The following is a 10,701-nucleotide window of genomic DNA, read 5'->3' as shown; positions in this document are numbered from 1 at the left end:
ACATTAAAAAAAGACTAAATTTACTAAGCCTTGTTTATTTTAAATTCTTTTACTTTCATTCGGTAAGGGGAGGGATCTTTTTTTCTTTTTTCTTTTTTTTAGGGGATCTCTTTACCTAATATGACATAATTAAAGTAATCCATAAATATTATAATAATTAAAAAGATCCACATATTTATAATATTAATGATCGATGGGATCCATATGTTTATACCAATTCAATTGGTGGACCAGAATCTTTTTGATCTTACTTGTTTTCTATTTAATTAAAAATTGAAACGACAGAGAAAAATTGTCGTATTGATAGTTTCAGTTGCAGATAGCACTTCCAATACTGAAAAAGAAGCTTTTTTAAACTTTCTCACATGGACACCATCATGTTCATGCATATTGCATTATTTCTCTAGAAAAGCAAGATTAATTCTTTTAATAAACAAATGCGTAAGTGCGAATTCATTCATTAAATAAGTGGAATAACAAAATCAAACAAATGATAATCATGCTCAAGATGCTTAAGTGGGAAACAAAATTATGATGATCAAGCTGAGACCCCAATCAAGGTTAAACACGTGGAACAATTATCAAAATCTGAATCCGCCGTGATGGACGGGCTTGACCACACAGGCCGAGATAAGGTAGTCCCAAGCAGCTAATCTAAATCATTCTCCTTTAGTAACTTGATCAATATCTGTTCCAGTTGAGAAACACGAGCAAGAATGATGTTTTTACACGTACCGACTATTCGAAAATTGAAAATATATATTGATGATAGTGTTGTGTAAATAGCAAGTATACAACCTACGCAAAGAAAATGAAGTGTTGATAACCAAAATTTAGAGATAGACAATTCTTATTTCTTTCTCTTGCTAGTGATATTACTTGAGCAAAGTGGGATAATATTATATATAGGGAAGCTGCCTATTTATAGTAAAACAAAGCTTCTCAATTGTTGACAAGGTTAACACACAAATATTATATTAATAAAATAATAAAACAATTTAGATAATATGGTTTTATGACTCACAATTTAGGAAAATGAGAGGATTTAAGTAAAGAGGTAGTAATCATAACACACCTACTTAGATATTTGCTATTTAATGGATCATATGATGACATTGGATGTGCTTTTAAACTGTCTTGTTTAAAACTTTTACTAGTAAAAATCTAGTGGAAAAACCTTGTCAAAAGGAAAAAAGAGTATAGTGCACATGTGTTCAATATTACTTTGATTCTTCTTTTATAAGATTACGCTCCTCTTGATGAGTGATAATCCTGATGAGTACTCCTCCTGATGGTAACATGTATTAGTTTAATAGTTTGTTGAATCAACAAATGCCAATGCCATATACTATTTCCTCAAATATAGATGTAGGTAGAGCCTTTGTAAATATGTCAGCTAAATGACCCGCAAAACATATTTGTTTAATATCAATCTTCTTCTTCTATTGGGGCTAAAAAATGTAGAAGAATTTTCATTATATATGTTTTGTCCTATCCCCTTTAATGTATCCTCCTCTGAGTCAAGCTATACAATTAACATTATCTTCACATATCCTTGTTGGGATATCTAAACTTGAAGATATTCTATAGGTACTTTAAATATGATGGATTACAGATCACAACTATATATATTCTTAACTGGCTTTTATAGTGCAAGAATTTCAGAGTGATTGAAGGATGTAGCAATGAGAGTCTGTTTCATAGACTTTCAAGAAATAGATGTACCATTAAAAGTAAAGACATATCTCATTTGTGAACAAATATTATGGGGATCAGACAAATATCCTACATCAGTATAAACAACTAGACCTGAATTTTTCATTCATTCATTAGAATAAAATAAACCTAAACCAATTGATCCTCAAAGATAACAAAAATGTGTTTGACAGCAATCTAGTGTCTTCTAGTTGGTTTAAAGTTCAATCGAGCTAACAGGTTCATAGAAAATCTTGTGTCTGATCTAGTACGTTACAGTAAATATATCAAAGCACCAATTGCATTCAGATATGGCACTTCAAGACCATTTATCTTTTCATCATCCTTTTTAGGATGGAACGGATCTATGTTAGGATCAAGAGACCAGACTACCATGAGATTACTCAACGGGTTAGCTTTATTCATGTTGAAACATTTTAAAATTTCCTCAGTATAAGTTGACTAATGGATGATACCATTAAGTTTGTGCTTGGTCTGCAACTCAAGACAATACCTAGTTTTCTCTAAATATTTCATTTCAAATTCATTTTTCAAACAATCAGTTATTCTTTTGGAGTTCTTATTAAATTTAAATAAAAAATATAAACTGCGATAATAACAATGCTAGATCTTGATTGCTTTATAAAAATACATGGATAGAAAGGATCATTAACATATCCTTCTTTTATCAAATATTCGTTGGGGCGATTATACCACATGTATCTAATTTGTTTGTCCATATAAGATCTTTATAGCTTATTGCGTACAAGCTACATTGTGGCGATTGACAAGATTCTGGCTTTTTAAATTATTTAGGGATTTTCATATAAATATGTGTGTGTGTGTGTGTGTGTGTGTGTGTGTGTGTGTGTAGTGACCCCTATAAATAAGCTGTCATTACATCCATGAGACGCATATCATGATTTTCTAACACAGCCAAACCAATTAAAAATCAAAATGTAATTGTACACATTACAGAAGAATATGTCGCATTATAAACAATACTAGGTCTTTGTGAGAACCCTTACAACAAGTTGTGCTTTATATCTCACAACTTCATTTTTTTTATTCTGTTTTCATACAAATAACCATTTGCACCCAATAGGTTTGAAAAATTTAGGCGTTTAGACTACATGTCCAAATGCTTCAAATTTGGCTATAGATGTCAATTTTTCCTGGATTGTTTCTTTCTATTTAGGCCAATCATGCCTTAGTCTACATTCATCAATGGTTTATGGATCATGATCATTTACAATGCCGGTGCCTACTAATAAATGCAAGCACATCATTAATGACAATTTCTTTATGATTTCACATGTTCGTGTGCATAAAATTTATATACACTTCTTTATTTCCAACCACTTTAAGGGCTTATATCTTATCTTGGGCATGTACCTCTACAAGAGGTCTTTCAAAGTGTTTAGTCTCATCAAGGACCAAGTGCCTTTTCAAAATATTACCCTGAGTATAGTTAATAAAAATCTCATTATTTCTGGATTTAATTGCCTCTTCAAGATTTTATATCTTATCATTAAGTTGTATATTGTCATGTTTTTTTTTCTTTTCACATACCACTCTTTTTAAGAGTCATTTGCTCATTCAAATTTATTTGTAATAGTACCATGACTGAATATTTTTCCTTTTAGCATAACAATATCTTTTGAACCAAAATAGTCTATCATGCTTCTTGCGTGCCACCAAAATAGTCTATCATGCTTCTTGCGTGCCATAGGCAATTCTTCAGCTACACATTCCATTAATTATTTTCAAAAAATGATATGGGAAGGTACATTTGCAACTGGTATATATGATTTGGTTATTTTTATCACATCTATAAATGCGCATAATAATTGTTCTTCAATCTACTGCATATAAACTACGCATTGTATTTCATTTCACAATGAGTGATGTGTGGATCTAGATGAGATATATGGGTTACTTTTCTTAGAGGATCATACTTAAACTTATATACCATTTTTCCTCCTGGTAGAGAAAAAGTCATCGCATCAAAATAACAATCCACAAATCGTGCAGTAAACAATCATCCATTAACATTTCAAGATATTTTATAATAGATAATGAGTCAAATCCCACATAAGTTCCCAAACCAAGTTGGGGTCCCATCTTAGTGCATTGCGGAGATGCAACCTTCACTTGTATAGCGCAAATACAAATGCATAAATGGGATATACAATATTAATGTCTCAATACCAATTGCAATGAGGAACATTTATGATAGACAATAGGCCTTAAGCAGATTGACGCCGCAACATGCAAATTAAAATAGCATGTCCCCATATCGAAATAGGTAATTGACTTAATAATAATAAAGTTCTAGCAATTACCTCTAGGTGCTTGATGAGAGATAATGTTAATCCATTATGAGTATGCACATGTGGTACTAGGTGTTATATACATCAGTCTCAACTGTCACACAATAATAATCAAATGTTTTAGAAGTAAACTCATTAGCATTACCTAGACGAATGACCTTGATTGAATAATCTGAAAATTGTTCATATAACCTAATTATCTACACAAACAATCTTGCAAATACCACGTTACGTGTATATAATAAATAAATAAGTGACCATTATATTGATCAACATAGACCATAAAAAATGTGTTACTATATAGTTGAATATGTGAACAAATATCTCTTTGGATTCTTTGTAAAATTTATGGAGATTCAAAATCAATTTTATTAGGTGATCATGGCAAGGAGTGTGAAGACAGTAGCAAAAATCACAAAATATTGAATTTAATGCTTCTTCTGAACTCGATTCATTATTGCATAGCTTTCATTTGCATTTATAGTTGTATAATACAACTAAATTACGAAGGCTTCCAGCTTCTTTAATATGTATTTGCAAAACAAATATAATATGCTCATTTTGCTTCAAGTAATATTGGATTTTAATCGCCGGTACAATTAACCTCCACATTTTTAATGGTTTTATTTTAACATATCATAGTTGGATAACTATATCATGCCATATTATTCATGAGATTTTTTTTTTTAAAGAATTCTCCAATCCATCATTGTCTCATTTTCCATGGACAACAGTCTACTACAATAGCCATGTGTCATTCTTCAGTTTCTTTATGACATGATTCTAATAGTTTCTCAACAAAAACTTTCTCCTTTTTTTCATCACACAATTTCAGCTAGGAGATATCTTTAAGATAGAACCAAATCATATGCTGCAAGAGTAAATATCAATCATGTCTTTAATAATTACAAACCATTTTTTCAAGGGAAAACTGTAAACTTTGATTTATCCACCATGGATATTTGATTTTCTTTGATCTGATGAATACAAGGCGTCATGGACATATTTTCTAGTTCCATGAGCTAATATAACCGTAGCTCTTCCAGAGCTTTCAATTAGGTCTATAAGACCTAGTACAATATTTACCTTACCTTCAATCAAAATTCAAGGATAATAATTGTAGTTGCACTATCACCCCAACATATTTTTCTGCCAAATAAATTATTTTTTTGAAACCATATCTTTTAATAAAACCAAGGAATTTCACACATAATACAACTTGTACTTAAATATGCAAATATTTCTATAATCTTGCGAGCAACATGTGATTATTGTTATTTTGTTATTTGGCCTTAATCATTGACATAATATTTAGGTTATTATTTTAATAATTAAAATTTCAGGTCCCAATAAAAATTTTAAATCATAATTAATAAAATTATAACATTTGAAAACCATACAATAATTTGAATAAACATAGGGGCCTGAGTGCATTTTAGTCATTTGACTCTTCAGTCAAGGACTTATATGCAATATATTTAAAGTTATAGGTCAAGAACATAAATATCAAAAGTATATGACCCACATGATAATTTACTATATGGTCCCAAATGATAATAATCAATCATTTTCTTGTTTTTTTTAAACAAATCAATAATCATGTATGTATATGAACTCACTCACCATAATAATTTCATGTCATAAAAAAAAAGAACATTACTTGCTTTAATTTTCTTTTGATGTATGTGTGTGTGTGTGTGTGTATATATATATATAGCAGTCATAGGGTGGGTTCGGGGCGGGGATCATGATCCCCGAACCCGAACTTGATTTTGAAGCAATCTCCAAACCTACCCCATACCTGAAAAAATTGTAATTGGGGATAGTTTGGGTATTTCCCCTAAAATCTCTAAATTAAGTGGGATTAAAATGGGGACCCGATCCCCATTTATTTTTTTTAAAAAAACTAAATAATTATTTAATATTCGGGTCTCTTTTTTTCCAAAAAGATTGAATATACAAATTATTTAAGATGTAAACGATCAAATTTTAACAACCTCCAAATAAATGAAAGCATAATAAATCTAAGTTTTCAACATAATTACAAATTATCAAATTTTACATCAAAATAATACTAAGCCTTCAACATAAACTTGTAGTAGGTTAATTTCCTGTGACTGCTTTAGTCTTAACAAGCATTAACTTGACAACTGCTAATGGTTCTGTGTGTTATGTGAAAATTTATCTCACTGCTAAATCGCCTCCACAGCCCAATTCTGAACTGCATTTGGAAATTGAGAAATGGACAAGTCATTGCATTGATGTTAGGAAGTTTTCTAGATTTTTTAAGGATGATAACGTTAATAAAGAAGTTGAAGTTCTTATGAATAGCCTAAATTTGCACTTTATGGGAAATACATCAATTCTAGAAGATAAAAAAAAAATCCTTCACAATTGCCCAGTACAATTCTTCATATCACCAAGCTAGGCGTCTAAATGAGTGTAGATGAATGTTTCAGGATTTAATGCAGAGAGATGTTATAATTATGGGGGAAATTATTGATTGTCAAGAAACATCAAGGGATTCGATTTCTGATTCAAACTAAGATATATTTTGATTTAAAGAAAAAACATTTTTCGAGTTCAGGTTTGGGGGCCCCATAAACTCCCTGAACTCGAATCTGAAATATATTTGTAGTTTGGGTTTATTCCCGAACTAGACCCGTTGAAACTTTTTGAGGCCCATTCCCGACTCGAATTACTCTAGGACTCCTACCCTTAGGTGGTGTTTGGTTGGGAGGAGAGAATAGATGAGAAGAAAGTAATTTAAATTTTTTTTTTACTTTCATTATTTGGTTTAACAAAATATATAAGAATTTAATTTCCATTAGAATTTAATATCCATTCTAATGTAGAATTTGAATTCCACACCAAGTAGTGAAAAATTTAAATTCCTCTTATGTTAGAAACTAAAATTTTCAAAATTACCCTTTAACTTTTCAACTTGTTTAATGTCATTAATAATTATTATTTATAATTTTATTTTATTGATTTGATATTATAAATGGATAACCGGCGGAAAATCGCCGAACTACCGCCGGACCACGCCGGACATTGCTGGAGTGTCGCCGGACCACCGTCGGATGTCGCCGAAATCCCACCGAACTTCACTGGAAAGTCGTCGGATCTTCACCACCGGCCACCGGACCCTCATTTTATTTTTTTTATATATATGTATATTTTATTACTAATATATATAGTTAAATATTTAAGGTAAAGGGTAAACTAGTCTAAAGAAAAAAATTATAATTCATTTTCTTGTTAAATTTTATATCAAACCAAACAACAAAATCTAATTTCACTACTTTTCTCCATTCCTTTCTTCTCTCTTTCTCTCCATTCTACTCTTTTCCTCTCCTTCCTTTTCTACAAACCAAACATGACCTTAGGGAATGTTGCCATCCCTGGGCACCTGATTCAATACCCCAGTTCCCTGGTTTTTAATGTGCTTCAAGCAAAGTATGGTTTTTAATGTGCTTCAAGCAAAGTATTACAAAATCTCCTCTTTTTTGAATGCAAGAGTTGGTTCCAATCCATCATTTATATGGAAGAGCATTTTATGGGGGAGGCAAGTCATTAAGAATGGAGCAAGGTGGCGAATTAAGAAGGGCAGTAACATTCTTGTGCATAAAGACAGTTGGCTTCCAAGACCAGACACATTCAAGCCAATCTCACCTCCAACTTTACCAATGGAGACTACTGTGGCCAAATTGATTGATGTAAGAATAAGTGGACAAAACCAAGCTAAACTAGCATTTTATGCATGAAGATACAGAGGCAATTCTCAAAATTCCTCTTCTAAGAATTCAGAAGGAAAATGAATTATTATGGCATTATGATAAACAAGGGGAATATTCAGTGAAAAGTGGCTTTCAGATAGCCCTCAAGAACAAAGCTCTAAATGTGTCAAGTAGCTCTAAATCTAGCTCTAAAAGGTGGAAAATACTATGGTCTCTTGAGCTACTTGAAAAAACCAAAATTTTCATATGGAAGGTGGCTAAGAACCTATTGCCAACTGCTGAAAGTTTGTGGAAAAGAAAGTGTTTGAAAGATTCAATTTGCCAAAGTCTACCAAGGAGGTGGAAACTATTAATCACGCCTTTCTGGAATGCAAAGCAGCAAAAAAAATATGGCTTCGTGCTCTTTTTCCAATTCAAACTCAAAATGGCTCAAACCAAGACATTCTCAGGCTTATCCACGATTTGTGCTTTACTCTGAGGAGGACTGATGTTGAGCTAATGGTAACATACTGCTGGTACCACGGTATGCAAGAAACAAACTAATTTTTTAAGACAAGAAGATTGATACACGAATCTCAGCAGCTAAGGCTGAATCAATGCTAGAAGCCTATCAAAGGATTAGAAAAACAGGTGCATCACATATCCACAATGTCAGAAATGATGAGTAGCAGAAGTAGGAGCATCCCTCCAATAATGTTTTCAAGATCAATGTGGATGCAACCATAAACAACAAAGACCAAGTAGCAAGCTTGGGAGTAGTCATAAAAGACTCAAATGGCAACATAGTTTCTGCAGGCATTAAGCAAGCTCATTTAAAGAAGGACATTAGCTTTGCAGAGGCAGAAGCTATTGAGTGGGGCTTAGAGGTGGTAAGAACTGCAAATTGGTCTTCTTTGACCATGGAGACAGATTGCAAAGATGCGGCTGATATATTGAACAACACAAAGGACAGCAGAACAAGTATAAGTTGGGTAATTACAAAAATACAAGATAAAAAAAAGGACTTTAAAGAGGTTAAGCTCAGACATATCCCTTGAACTTGTAATGTTTGTGCCCATTCCTTGGCAAAATATGCTGTAGGAGAAAATATATCCACTATTTGGTTGGAGTCATTACCAGCAGATATTCTAAATGTATTGAACATTGTTGTTTGGTTTTATGAAAGGTTTACTTTCTTCTTAAAAAAAATAAAAAATACAAATCAATAGTGGCTACAAAACATAATTTATATTGAGTTATTAAATAAACATATAAAATGAGAGCGTAGGAAATTGGATACTTTTCTGAATTAGAGTGATATCAAGTTAACAACGTGCTATAAATCTAATTATAAAAATATCCAAACTATGCAAAGAAAAAGAAGAAAGTTTTATAAGCAAAACTTGAGAAAAATCAGATGATATTGCATGTAGAGAAGCTACCTATTTATAGTAAAACAATGCTTCTAAAATTGTGGACAAGCCACAGCATAAAATATTATATTAGAGTAATGATACACATTCCAAATTTTTTTTGTCCTAAATTCCATCCTAAAAGATGATTTGAATGAATTAATTGCATTATCTTCACCCACCAATTGATAAATGTCACATCATTTGCAATATTTTTTTTTAAATATGTAGCGGTACTCATTATATTAATACAATAATAGAACAATTTTGGTAATATGCTTTCATGACTCACAATTTAAGTAAATTGGAGGATTTAGGTAAAGTGGTAGAAAATTCACAGTAATCATAACAATTAGTGAATTACCAGTATTTTTCCAGATATTTAGGGGTGCCTAACCTAGCCTGAATTAGTTTTACTATAGCTGGCATAGCCCTATGACTCGTGTAATATTCCTTATGCTAGTGAGTGATCAATGCCTTGGTCAGCCCTCGGAAAATAATAGTGCACAAGTCCTGGATTCTTTCTAACTTAATAGATGAGTTTTGCGTTCAATAACAAATTATGATAGATGATGCCCAAGACGGATAATATTAATTTGGTTGTTGAGATCAGCTGTTACAACTAACCAGAATCGTTGAGCTATATCCTGATGCAAATTTGTATGAAATTATTAAATTTCAACAAATTTCAGTTCTGTGATTTCTTATCCAAAGATAAATAAATAAATATTCAGTAATTCAATAAATCTTTTGGGTATTGATATATATAAACTAATGAGATTCACATGTCCTTTTAATTATACCATATAAAATTAACTCTTGATTTTTCGTTGAAGAAAACATATACATTCGTATCTCTTAAAATTCATATGAAATTTATGGAGTAATAACTCTACTCAAATGGGCAGGACGAGATTTAGCTACCAATTAAACAGTGAGGTAGCATCCTATTCCTGACAATATACCAAATTGAAAACTAAATTTTGATACTTGATATCCATCACGATAGAAATATATTTATCAGCAGATTTGACAGAACATAGACCAAAGATTGATTCTGTTATAGTGCCTTGATTTCCCCATTATCAAATCAACAAATTTTTGTACAGTGTCCTCATGGGCGATCACTCACTTTCCTTCTGGAATTCCAGCTGAATCGAATATTCGCGGGATTCTTGTCAGTCAATCCAAATGGTCAAAATTCCACCATGCATGGTTTTTGAAGTTTCTTTTCTCATTGATGATTGTTTATTAGAGAAAGAAGGAAGAAGAAAAGAGAAAAACGCACTTTTGGTGGTGGTGGTGAGATGCATTACATGATTTTACTTTTCTTGTGTACCATCCAAATTGCTAACCATTCATTTGAATGGTTAGAACATCATATCATTATACAGTTGGGTTTTGATTGTTATTAATTCTATGCCCCAAACAACACAATCCTAGCAGTTTTTAGAATCTATTGATTCTGATTTTAAAAGTCTGCTGCTAATGAAAGGAAGCACTTTTGGTGGTGTTGATCAAAGACAAAGGAGACTTGCATTG

The sequence above is a fragment of the Citrus sinensis genome, chromosome 7, assembly GCF_022201045.2.
Source record: "Citrus sinensis cultivar Valencia sweet orange chromosome 7, DVS_A1.0, whole genome shotgun sequence".
Classification (NCBI taxonomy): Eukaryota; Viridiplantae; Streptophyta; class Magnoliopsida; order Sapindales; family Rutaceae; genus Citrus; species Citrus sinensis.
Note: the sequence above shows the minus strand (reverse complement) of the source record.